This window comes from Bombus vosnesenskii, unplaced genomic scaffold, assembly GCF_011952255.1.
Source record: "Bombus vosnesenskii isolate JDL3184/JDL3185 unplaced genomic scaffold, Bvos_JDL3184-5_v1.1 scf7180000013267, whole genome shotgun sequence".
NCBI lineage: Eukaryota > Metazoa > Arthropoda > Insecta > Hymenoptera > Apidae > Bombus > Bombus vosnesenskii.
In genome coordinates this window covers 7216182-7229282 of record NW_022882927.1, presented here as the reverse complement: position 1 = coordinate 7229282, position 13101 = coordinate 7216182, and the positions used below count along the sequence as shown (strand labels likewise).

At 40.9% G+C, this 13101-nt stretch overlaps 1 protein-coding gene across 10 annotated transcripts in view; it reads left to right on the top strand.

Moving 5' to 3' along the window:
* LOC117230712 (max dimerization protein 1-like) overlaps positions 1-6706 on the top strand; it is a 229270-nt gene extending 222564 nt beyond the window's left edge. For all 10 annotated transcript variants that reach the window (XM_033488420.1, XM_033488422.1, XM_033488421.1 and 7 more), the window contains one exon: positions 1203-6706. The gene's annotated coding sequence lies outside the window, so the exon portion shown is untranslated. The remainder of the gene's footprint in view (positions 1-1202) is intronic.
* Positions 6707-13101: the final 6395 nt, after the last annotated feature.

Below are 13101 nucleotides of genomic sequence, written 5' to 3'. Positions count from 1 at the left end.
AAATAAAGTAAAGATACATCACGGTGTAATAAAAAATATCATGCTGCTCCTTGAATCATTTCCTTGAATATTTCGTTTTTTTTTTTTTTTTTCGGAATACAATGCCGCGAAAAGGAAATGTTTGAAAAAGAAATCGAGTTTATTACTGGTGGAAACACGTGGCTTTAAGCGATGTTGCGAATTTAATTTTCCTGCCGGTGTTGTTCTGAAACACTTTAAGATTCAGGGAAGAGAATAATATTTCCGTTAAATGGGCCTGTACTGAAAACAACGATTAAAAATAACGAAAGAGAAAGGGGTAATACTGACAGCTGTTTTAATCTGCAATTTTCATTCCGTTCTTTGAAGAGTTTTTCATTCCGCGAATTGAAGTTACTTCATACCGTATTCTTTCAAATATAACTTTAACATTTATATTCAGCCCTTTGCATTTAGAAAATTTCTTTGCTGGCTTGCAACACTTTTTCACGAAATTTCTCCACTCTGAATCATACGCTCAGAACAGTTCACAGAAAACTTGATTTAAAAATATAACTTCGTAAGAACATTTTTCCACTTCGTGTTTCCAACGTGCAACAAATTTCAGAATAACAAGTTCTATGAGGAAGCGTTATCGCTACCGTGGCTTTCGAGAATGCAAAGGGTTGAAAATGAAAAGATAAAATCTCTGCCTTCTCTTCTAGAAACACAATCTAACTATGGAAAATATTGTTAGCTGCAAGAAATCTTTGAATATTCGTGAACTGAACTGTATTATTCATTTGTTAATATTTGGTGGTAGAAACGAGAATCGTCTTTAAGCAAAATATCACGCAGTTTAAAAGACAAGTACGTGAATATAATAAACTGTAAATTGTTCCGCGAACGCTGCCTGTCGCTATAGTTACACAGAATAAATCCCTCTTATGTTACATCGTGATGTATCTTCACCCACGTTATCACGCACCCGTCAAGCGTGAATTGAATTTCACCGCGAACGAAAAAAGAACGGTTGTTCTCGGTTTCTCGCGAAATATTTACCGAAAACCTGTCAGAATGTAAATCTCTCGCTTTTTTTTTTCACAATCGTAACCCGCCACCAGAACTAACATCGCGAGGTTTGAGAGGGAGCGAAACGCGTAGAAAAAGAGGGTGGTGAAAAAGCAGCTCGGAGATCCTCGATAAACAAAATTCTCACGTCCGTACCTCTGGGCTATTTGCAGACAAAGAGGTGGCGCGGTGGCGGCGGAAGAACGTGGAGGGAGAGCATTTGAGGGCGCAAAAGAGCAGAGGAGAGCAGAGGAAGAGGAAGAAGCGATGGAAAAGAGGGCGAGGGAGAGAGGAACAGGAGGGAAAGAAGAGAAACGCACGTGAACACGACAGGGGAGGAGAGGGGGAGAGTCGGGGTGGAAGCGGCGGAAAAACTTGAAGAAATGGAAGAAGAGAGAAGAACGAAGGAAGAAGCCATCCAAGCGTGCGAAGATCGACGGCGTGCGAAATATCAACTCGCGTACACGCACTTACGCACCAACCCCTTTGGTGCACTCTCGTAGGGTCGCGAGACGCGCACCGCGACGCCCAAGCAACGGGCGTTCAAGAGGCGACATCAGCGGTGTGTACGCGCGTGTACATACGTACAGACTTCTAGCTGACGCGGGTGGTCTCTGCGAGAGAAGAACGAAGCGTGGAAGAAGAAGGAAGGAGTGAGAAAAACGACTTCGAACAACAAGTTGAAGGATCGCTAGACACGAATGTAGAAGATCGAAGAATAGGGGCAGAAGGAACAGGGACGCGTCGCACTTTGGCGAATTACGATAGAACTTAGGTTCAATTAGGAACTGATTATCGCGAAAGAAGAGATCAATGACGGATGTAACCACGTATGTAAGGAGACGTATGTAATTCGCGTGCCTCGCGATAAATAATGAAACGAGAGAAAGAAACGCGAGAAACGAGCGTAAAGCAATCGAACGTCACGTGTAAATTGTGGATCGAGTATTGTACATATTTTTAAGGGAGACTAAATTTATCGAGCGGAGAGCACGGTGGAGAAAGTAAGAAGCGAATTTCGAGCGTTTCTTTCTCGACACGGAACCATCACGGAGGAAACGGCGTTTTTTAAAGAATCGGGTGATGTCGATCGGAGAACGACGATCGATCAGGCGCGAGAGATCGACGAGTGACCGGTCGCTGCCACTGATCGATCGGGGTTAGACGAAACTCGTGGAAATTCTAATAATATGCGCGCGCTGGCGCGAAACAGCGCTTCCACCACCATCTTTTAGAAGCTTCGTCGATCGACCCTCGTCTCGGGTCTCTTTTCGTATAATTCAATGTGTAAAATTGAGCAATACCTTCGTGATGGGTCTCGAGGACGCGTCCAAGTAACTGCAAACACGCACGATGCATTTGAAACTGACCGGGTAGGACAGAGAATATTCGCCGCTCTATCTTTTCCGAGATGTATGATTTTTATCGCCGCCGCTGTCCGCTTCCGATCGTGGAAGGCTCGTCCAGGGTGGGCGATTTGATTTTGCGAGTTTGTTGTTTTCGCTTCCGACGGGAGGAGAGGCGCCACGCTTCTTTGTTCGCGCTTCGACGATGGCGTCGTGGAACACGCGTCGTCGACTCTACTCTTCATAAAAGCAACTCCATTCGAGTGTATGCCTACCCTTTGGAAACAATGGAAAGAAAGGGATGAAAGAAGCGGAGGAAGAAAAGGAACAAGGAACGTTCGCGAGGGAAGCACACGAACGATAGGCAGCGCGAACAGCGAGAAGCAACGTTTTCACGTGTCGGTTCCACGACGATCCTCGATCGTCTGCCTTTTGACGATCGTTATTAAACTAGGAGCGCCTTTGGTGTACTCCTCTGCGGAAGAAGAGCCTTCATTTCCGTCGCGTTGTACAGTCTGCGTGATCGCGCGTACCAAATAAGAAACAAAATACTTGAAAAAAAAATATAAAAAAATAAAATGGAGAAGATGCAGAAGTGTTTGAAGAGAGGAATGGGTAGGATGTCTACAAACGTGAAAAAGGGCAAAAAAGGGAAGAAAGGTGGAGGTAGCAGCAGCTGCTATGGAAGATTGTACATCGAATTAGTAAAATCAGGGATGAAACGAAGTTAGGAAGCACGGATGGGACTATTATCGTTCCAAAACAGGGGAGACTGAATCACAAGCCTGTCGACAAATTTCTTCGGGAATCCTACGGTTAATTAACGAAACCGAAAGACCTTCCACCTTTCGAAGGATACACGCGAGTGTATGACCTATACGAAATAACGAGTCGGCAGGGATGGATAGATACAGAGAGGGAGGAAAACACGAAGAAAAGAAAGGAAACGAGATCGAAGTAAAAGCGTACACACTTCTAAAGTAAGAACACGCATATGCATACACACACGTACACACATACACGGACACATGTGAGCACTCATTACATACGCGTACACAGAGGATCCTCACGAGAGTTAATTAAAAAAAAAAAAAGAATTAAAATAACCTGAAAAAAAGAAGAGAAAAAAAGTGAGAAAAATAAAGAAGTACCACGTATACGTGAATCGTAACGTAACGATTCTTGTATAATTAAGGGGAGTGAGTCACCTTTGATGGTGGAGACGGTTCGTGTAATCTTTATTACGTGATAAGTAAACATTTAAACATCGTTTCGTTGTAACACACGCATTCAAAGAGTACAAATTCCTGTTAAGTCCCTCGTTGGTTGTTCGAGGCTTGAACCGGCACACTACCTGTTGTTGTTGAGCGATCACGCGTTGTTGTTTCCATCCAGAGCCACGGAATCGGCGTTTCTTTAGGGTCAGGAGTGGAGAAGAAACGGTAAGGGAAAGAGCAAGACGCGAAAATAGGAAACCCGAGTGTCAGGTATAAAACAGGGAACAATGTTTCTGGTGTGCGTGAGAGAACGATGGAAGAGAAAACTAATTAGGATGAACGTCGTAGCGGAGAAGATTTTGGAAGAAAATAAGGTCGTACAAGGGTCCAAAGAGGTCCGGGGAACGGGATCGATCGATGCGTAAGCCTGTTACGCGACAGGGATCGCTTTGATGAAGAAAAATCGATCGTCTAATTATAACTCGAAGTTTTCACTTTGCGGCTCGAGTGAAACTTCGTGGAGAAAGGATAACCGACGACGATCAACGGCTCGTGTTCCACCGTTTCTCGTGTTTCTTAACAAGGGGCACGCTGGATCTCGGCAACGATCGTTTTATGGATATCTTAATTGGCATAGCGGCGAAATTCTAATCTAAAAGATTGTTCATCGATGGTCGTACGAGCTATCGGAACTGGACCGTAGATCGTTCGGTGTCAAAATTGGAAACGAAGGGAATTAGAAGATTATATTAGACTTTTGAATTACTCGCGACAGGCTGATACAAAAAATCGATCCGCGGCCCCTGGATCGAAAACAGCGAGGCAGCAGTTGTTCGAGTCGAGTTTTCTGGCTAGGTTTACGCAGACCAGATAGACTGATTACCAAACGTAAACGAGTGATCTCTGATTTAAAAAGAAACGAAGAAATAAAGAAAAAAAAGAAAAAAACGAAAAAAAGCAAAACACAAAACGGTTTTAAACGGCGGTTAGTTTGTAAGAAAATAGCAGAAAAAAATGAAGAATAAAAAGATTAAAAAAAAAAAAGGAGAGATTACGCGGTATAACCTTTCGCGAGAATAGGATCTCGGGGTGGGGTAAAACAAACCGAATCTGGAGAACGCGCGTTTTCTCGCGGAGAGTGCCCTCGGATTTTTTACATGCGAAACAAACAATCTGACGATACTTCGATGAGCGTAATCGTACATTTTAAGATGGAAATGTCGATGTAAAAATTAAACAGAGACGACGAAGACGAAAATTCGTGTCGATCGAATTGGATTGTCAGTGGAGGAAGAGGCGGAAACAGTTTTTAAAACGCGAACGACAGTCAACTGGAAGAAAAGAAAGGTACTTTCGGGGATCGAACTTTGTACAATGCGAAGGAATGGAGAAAAACGAGCAAGATAAGAGCAGAGATCATGGTCGAAGTCTCGAATCCTACCAGGAAAGCGACCAAGCCGAATGAAATATTTTCAGCAAGGCAAGCCGCGACTTTTTAATATTAAACATAAATGATACTCCCGTACAGTCGTTGTTGTATCAACAATCGACCTTATTCTATAGCTGAAACGCAATCATATTGGTTGTTGCAGAAGATTTACCGCGGCCGTGTATACACATCAAATATAAAACGGTAGGACTCGAGATCGACCAGCAAGATGGGAAAAAAGGAAGCGAGGAAGAGAAACGATCAGGTTGGAAAGGTCCTCGGATGTCCTCTTGGAAAGTTTAGGCGATCGACGCATCCAGATCGTTTCTACTTCATTGGGAAATCTCACGAAAATGCCTTCTTCGCGATGCATCTTCCTTTCGAACTTTTATCGAGAAATAGTCAAACTTCCGGCAATACTTGATCTTTTAATATATTAGAATTTACTCTGTTTATTGAAATTTTAAGAAATATAATTTTTTCTTTTGTAGATGTTGCGAATAAGTTTGCAGCTCAATTTTTATCGTTCCCTTTTCTTTTAAATATCGTATCGTGAGCAGGATTCAAGCTGAAATTTCTATTGTGATCACGTTGCTTTATCGATGATCGTGTTCGCGACGATCGAATCGCGACGCATCGCTCGACCAATAATAGGGAGACATATCCAATTGTTTCTATTACCTCGTTGGTAATTGCTTGCGTTCATTTTCGTTTATATCTGTTTCATTCTCGTTTAATATGTCTTGTTCGTTGGCTGTCGTTCGTGAAGTTGTCAAGAAAGGTACGAACAATAAGAAACAGAACGGAGAAATGAGAGAGAAGAGAACTAAACGCCGTTGATTTTCGACAGAGAGTATGATTAGGGTAACCTTCGATTCACGACCGACGAGTTTAGATGTATCTTTTTCCTTTTTTTTTTTTTTTGTTTTTGGTAAACGATGGGAAAACTAATACAAACGGGGGGAGGGATAGGAGAAAGAAAAGATGAAAGAAAGAAAAAGAGAAAGGATGTCCTTTCAGAAAGATGTGAACCAAAAGGGTAAAACGATAAACACCAAGAAGAAAGATATAAAAAGTGGGAAAAGAGGAAAATACAAAAAAAAAAGGAAAATTAAGAAAGAAGGAGCATAAATTACATAAAAAGACTACAAAACTAACAAAAAAGAAAAACCTATTTGGAGAAAGTTGATGAGTGGGATAAAGAACAAATAAAAAATAAATTAACGATTTCACAAAGTAAGAAGTTTCATTAAGTGATTATTAAACGGTGAATGTCTCTTCAACGTGTAGATCGTTGATGAACGCTCCTTCGTGAAAGTTATAGCCCTTTTTTTCTTTTCTCTTTTTATTTTAGTTCTTTCTTTCCTTTTTTTTTTTTTTTTTGTTTCCTTCTCTAATTATACTCTTTTCCACTTATTTTTTCTCACAGTCTCTCCACGCGTTCGTGAACTTTTATTTTCGTTTCGTCGTTGCCATCCAGTCGTTGTACGTGCCGTAAAATATCTCTTACGAAGAAACACACATACACATGAAATAAATAAGAAAACAAAATAAAAAACACAAAAAAGAAAAAAAAATGAAGAAAAACGATGGATCTTATCGTTTTTTGATCTGGGTTCGTAGTACCTTGTAGCGAGATAAAGATGTATGTATTCTATATATTAAACTGGGACGTACTCGCCCGATGTATTGTGATTTATTTTTACCCGTCAAAATCGATGAAAATCAGAGAAAAACCAAGAAAGACAAGAATCACGAAATGGGCATAACCGACAATGTGTCGACGATGTTTCATCGATGTTGAGATTTCCTGATAACTGAACGTGACGCTCGCGTGTTTCTAAATCATCCTTGAGCTTCAGCTTTATAATTATTTTCCGAACTATATTCCTCGTTCTTCAATAATTCCACCAAAGTTAGCGTTAAATATTACGTACCATGAATTTGCAAATTAACAAATCTATGAAGCTTGCAGTCAACTGTTCGCCATCTAATTTCGATCGTTACAACGTCGAACGCCTGGCACCAAAAGAAGGAAGATAAGAAAACGAAGAAAAAGCAGAACATTGATTGAAATAGCCAGCGATCACCAGATTCTGTTTCAAAGATATATCGGGCCAGTCTGTTCCCAAGAAAATGTGATATTAAAATTAACACGAGAGAGGGGAAATACGGGAAGCAGAGAAACCGGGGAGGATCAATGCTAGAGGGAGAAAGGGCAACGAGAGAAAGAACAGAGATGGTGGAGGAAATTTTCGAGTTTTCAAGAGAGGGTTGGCGGTTGGAACGAGGAGGCGGGAGGTCGTAACAAGAAAGATCGATGCACCAACGCATAGGAAGAATTGCCTCAGGCGCGTATGTGAGGAACGTAGATTGCGATGAAAGGGATATAGAGACAAAGTTAGGGCAGTGGAGCGTAGCGTAATTAGCGTGAATGGTTTATCGCGAATAACGGTTTGGGCACAGATCACAACAGCAGCAATATGAATTGATGCAGTATTGAACTGACGAAACGAACGATAAGAAATAATGCAACAAACTTGTTACTCCAGCCGCTAGAAATATATGTAAGATGTATAATTCAAACGACGATATGCAAAAGCTGCGGTTCATTCTGAGCTCAAGGGTGTCGCGAACTTTTATTCGATCTCACCTCGGTGTCGTTTCGAGCGATTCGTTCGAATTCTTGCCGGATTCGTGCGTTATAAATAATTAGCGACACGTGTCATACGATTTAATCGGATCGTACGAAATTTCGTACACGTGACACCTGACACGATCGATCAATTAATCCGGGATCGATGAAGATGAGGATCGAACGAAAATCATCGAGGTGACTGGGTGATCTTTTCTCGCATAAACACATACATATACACACACACACACACACGCCCCGCCTCCCCTCTCCCCCCCTAAAAAAAGAAGGAAATCAGCGAATTAAATCGCGAAACGCTTGAGCTCACTGTACGTGTTGCGCGGCCCTCAATCTAACGTTTAAGGAATCTTTAAGTAATACTTGATCGATAACTAAGAATAAAAATAAAAAAAGAGATGAGATAAGGAGGAAAAATACAAATATGAAATAATAATGAAAAAAATGGGTGTTATTTTTAGATGTCTATTAGATTATCAGAACCAGAAAAACTAAAGGATAAAAAAATGCTTAAACATAAAAACGAATAAAAAAAAGTGAAGAAAAACCTACTATTAATACTACTACTACTACTACTACTACTACTACTACTACTACTACTACTACTACTACTCTACTACTACTACTACTACTACTGCTACTACTACTACTCTACTACTACTACTCTACTACTACTACTACTACTACTACCACTACTACTACTACTACTACTACTACTACTACTCTACTACTACTACTACTACCACTACTACTACTACTACTACACTACTACTACTACTACTACTACTACTACTACTACTACTACTACTGCTGCTGCTATTACTTCTACTATTATTACTACCGTACTTGTAATAAGGATTTAAAGAACATAGGAACTTAGTTGATGCGATTTCACAAATGATGCAACTTTTTGAGAAGAGCGTCCCTCTTTTTACGAATACCTACACAGGACAGATCCGACCCGTCCAGAGATATCTCATGTTTGCGTACGATATAATTATAATTACTCCCGACCAATAAATAAACAAAGCTAATCGATAAAAGATAAAAGAAAGAACCAGAAACGAAATTAAACAAAAAGAAGAGTAAGAACGAAAATGAACGATAGGATACGAAACAAGTAACAAGCTGCGAAAAAATAGAAAAAAAGAAATAACGAAAGAAATCATCATAACCGGAATCATCGAGCGTATTGTAGTTAATCCTTTGTACTTGTACGCTGGACGTGTCACGCAGTCCTGTGCAGGTGCGACTAAATAATCGTGGGCGTGAAAGGGACGAAGACGACGAAGGGCGACGAACGGTCTTTTTTTCTCCCTCCCAAAGAAGCATTGTGTCGTCGTCGTCTCCCTCCGTCGCGCTCAGGGACACCTTTTTCCTCGAGACGTTTTGCCGCTTTCATTGTTTAGATGATTACTATTTAACGACAAAAAAATAAAAAACAAGAAAATCGAAAATACGACGGAGATCGTCGGCGGAAGGAAGAGTAACGATGACAGAGGAGGGGTAAACGAAAAAGAACAAAAAATGAAAAAAGGGGATCGAGACCAGAACCTTTTTAATGACCCAACACACGTCGCCGTTAACGTGTTCGTTATGTGCGAAATGGGCATTTCTTTTTCAGAGAAAACAAGATACCAAAAAAGTAAAAAAATGTTACAATGAAACAGACAAAAAACAACAAAAGACATTTCGAATAAAGGAAAAAAAAATACACGAAGAATAACGGAGTGAAGGAGAGAGCGTGAGTGTCGTCTCCTGTTGCGCTCGACCCTGTGGTGATGTCTGTACATCGACCTGATTTGTAACTCGAGGATCGTCCATGCACTCGCGTAACGTCGATTTTTCCTTACGTCGAACGATCGAACCCCTTCGTTTAGAATAATCATCGGTTCCTTTTAGCTCGAAATTTCCAAGATCTTAATATATACGTATATCCCAAACTCGAACATAGTTCTTGACAACCAGAGATCCCAAAGATCTCTCTCAATACACGCGAACAAGGTAACCTAAGAGCGACCTTTGTCACCAAAGAGTAACCAGCCGTATCGACAGCGTCGTTTCTGAATACTCTAACGAGGCAAGAAACGGTTCTAACGTGCCGGTACACTTGGTCTGCTCGCTTGGTGACGCGAACGAACCGACAACGCAGGTACTTTGAATTCGAGCCGGAGCTCGTCACGAGAAACTTCGACGCTGACGAGGAAACGATGATACGAGCACACAGGGTAACCGGAAACGAGGGAAAGAGAGTGGATGGTAAAAGCGTAGGTTTCACGGTGCCGACGTTGCAATCGCGCAATTGCCGCGTGGCGATACTCCTTCAGACGAAAAGTGCGGTCCTTTTCTCGGTCGTTGTTGAGCCACGTAAAACTGCCACGAACAAAAAACGTCTCTCTGGCCAGGCAAGGGGAGCAAAGGAAAACGGGGGGGTGCGACGGGCACAGGGAGGAAAGGAGGCGACGAGAGCCGCGTAGACCAGGCAAGGACGATCCTCGAGAGGGTGAGCACACGAAGGGGATTTAAACCGACGAAACGGCTTGAGCGCTGGGAGAAACAGGGGTGTACAGGGGTGGGTACAGGGGGGAGAGAGAAACACGGGCAAAGGACAGGTGCGCGGGAGGTTGAACGGAAGAGGATATAGCCCACGCGAAAGATCGACGAGAATTTTCGTGGAAAGGTGCGGTGCGGATCGAACGAAAGAATGAGAGGGAGATGTGGCGCGTGCGTGCGTGTGCAAGAGGAACGGACAAAAGGGTTGAGGGAAGAGAGCAGGGGAACAGTGGAACGTTTACAGGGAGACGAAAAGCGAGTAAACGATGGTGGAAGAGCACGGTCCTCGGGAAAAGCCACGTTCGGCCCTCTCTCGTCGCGACGAGCATTTAATCAATGGTAGGGGATGCTTAGTGGACTTAATCTTAGGGAACTGACGAAAGAAAAAATGAGAGAGCCGACGAAGAAGGGGCGTGGAGAGGCGGAATCGTAGCGAACGTCGAAATTTTTGATTGCGTCGCGCGAACGTTGAGGATAAACAGAGGATGATAGAAGCGACGAAGAAAGGACGAAGTAGCGGTTGAGAAAGAGATTGGGCGGGGAGTTAGAAAGCATACGAAAGATACACTATGAAATATCAGGAGAAACATTTACGTAGAGTGAGAGAGAATGCGAGTAGGAGAGAGAGTGTAAGATTTTGCTGCGTGTTGCGGGGTGTATGTCGAAAAATTACGCACGAACTGAAATGCGAGCTGGACGAAATTAACGTGTAACGAAGCAGGAAAGGGAATTAGCAGAACAGTAACGAAAAGCGGGTGATATAAGAGAGATAATAAATGGAGAAGTTGTACTGAGGAGAAATAGGGGTGAATTAGGGAGAGAGAGAAAGAATGACAGAGAGAGAGAGAGAGAGAGTGAGAGAGAGAGAGAGAGAGAAAGAGGGAGAGTGAACGGGTGGAATGCGAAGCTAGCTTAAAAAAGGCACATTCTGTCAATTTGTCAATATTGTCATGATTCGATAATGGTCGATTGGTATGCCTACGATTGAACCTCTATTTACCGGGTGGATGTATGATGATTCAGTACGATTCTTATAATTATTATCATTATTATTCTTAATTAATTAATTGATTATCATTATCAATTATCATTAACAGTGCGAAAGTAGGAGTAATAAACCACAAAACAGAGAAAACAGGAAACCGATGATAAAGCAAAAACACAAAAAAAAAAAAAATAAAGAAAGAAAGGCAACCACTTATATTATTGTACATATTTACTTGTAACTGCTATTCGTATTGCAGTGGTTTTGTTCTCTCAACAAATGATTTCCTCGATTCTGCGGGAAGAAAAAAAAATGAATAAAATAAAATTTGTGTATTATTAAGATCCGCGAGTACGTTTCATTTTCCCACTAACCTGTCCTAAATTAGCCAATCTTAAATTACAGGAACAAAAGGTGAGAACAAGAATTTTTTCTTTATTTTCTTCGCCGTTTTACAGGGTTAATTTCCAGTTCGAAATTCAATTCAACGAACTTTTTTTTTCTTACGCGATCGAGTTCCGCTCTTTCGAATTCGGGACGGTAATTTCACGGAATCGCGGCCGTTTGTGGTAAAATTGAATCCGTGCCGCGTTACATTCCTGGATCTTTTACGGCATCGAAGATAAGCTATCTATCGGCGTGCGCGACGATCTCGCGTTTTTATTTGTTCTTCGAAACGATTTACCTCTTCGGCCACCCTGTCCTCTTTCGAGCGCGAAAGATCAAACACGATACGCGCGTTCTGTCGCCATCTTGTGGATTTATAACCGTATCAGAGTATTGATTTCTTACTTGTGGGCAAAAATTACAGATACCGTCGCTCTTTCTTTCCTAGAAATGAGGGTTTCAATTTATTATGAGACGTAATCAAGTTGCAGCGCCGATACGATAACACGCACGGACCTGTTATCCTGCCAATACGCTGGATTATTGAATTATCCGAAAGTGGTTGCGTGTATCCGGGCTTAAGCGTATGTATAGCTTCGTTTTGCCGCGGAAACGTGTTTGCGTTTTGTAATATTCGGTTGTTTAATTCATGAAAGACCGAACAGTAAAGTAATCTATAGCAGTCACATAATCGCATCATTGAGAAAAGTAAATAAACTAATTTATGTACTGTTTTATCAAAGTAGCAGAAATGCATTAAAATTTTATTATAATTATATTTACATACATAGAAAAGATTATAAAAGAGATACGTTATCATAATACTTCTATTTCCCCAAATTTGACAAAATTGTTGGATCTAGATAGATGATAATAATACTCATTAAGATAAGCAGGCGATTCAGGAATCATATGTTTCTGTGAGATTTAAAAAATATAATCATAGAATTCCGTATGATAAGATAAGAAAATTAAAGCATTTAATTGCCGAATAAAAGCAGTCTCCGATTTTAAAACATAAAATAATCTCTAACGAGATATGATGTGCATACTCTCTGTATTCAAAGAAACAGTACATATCTGAAACAACTATTACTGGCAAGAAACTTGTGAAACAGTATGAAACCTCTTATGTTCGTATAATAATCGTTGTTTGATTTCAAATATTCAATAGCACTAAATTAAAAAATAATCTTCCTAAAAAACACATTGAAATAATATATTACATATACTACTTATATAAAATCTCCTATAAGAGATAGAATGAAATACATTTGATTAGAGTAAGTTTTTGTAATTTCATCTTAAGTGTCCTTCGCTTTAAGTTTAATATTTAGCATTTGACGCAATCCCCAAATAAATTTCATTTCATTCCTGTCAATAATTCTTATCAAATTCTCCAAAATTAGAAACTATCAGCAATGAACTGCGTATCACCAAGTCCTTATATATTTCTTTGGAAACATCAAAATCACCTGGAAACCGAAACAAACTTAACAGCG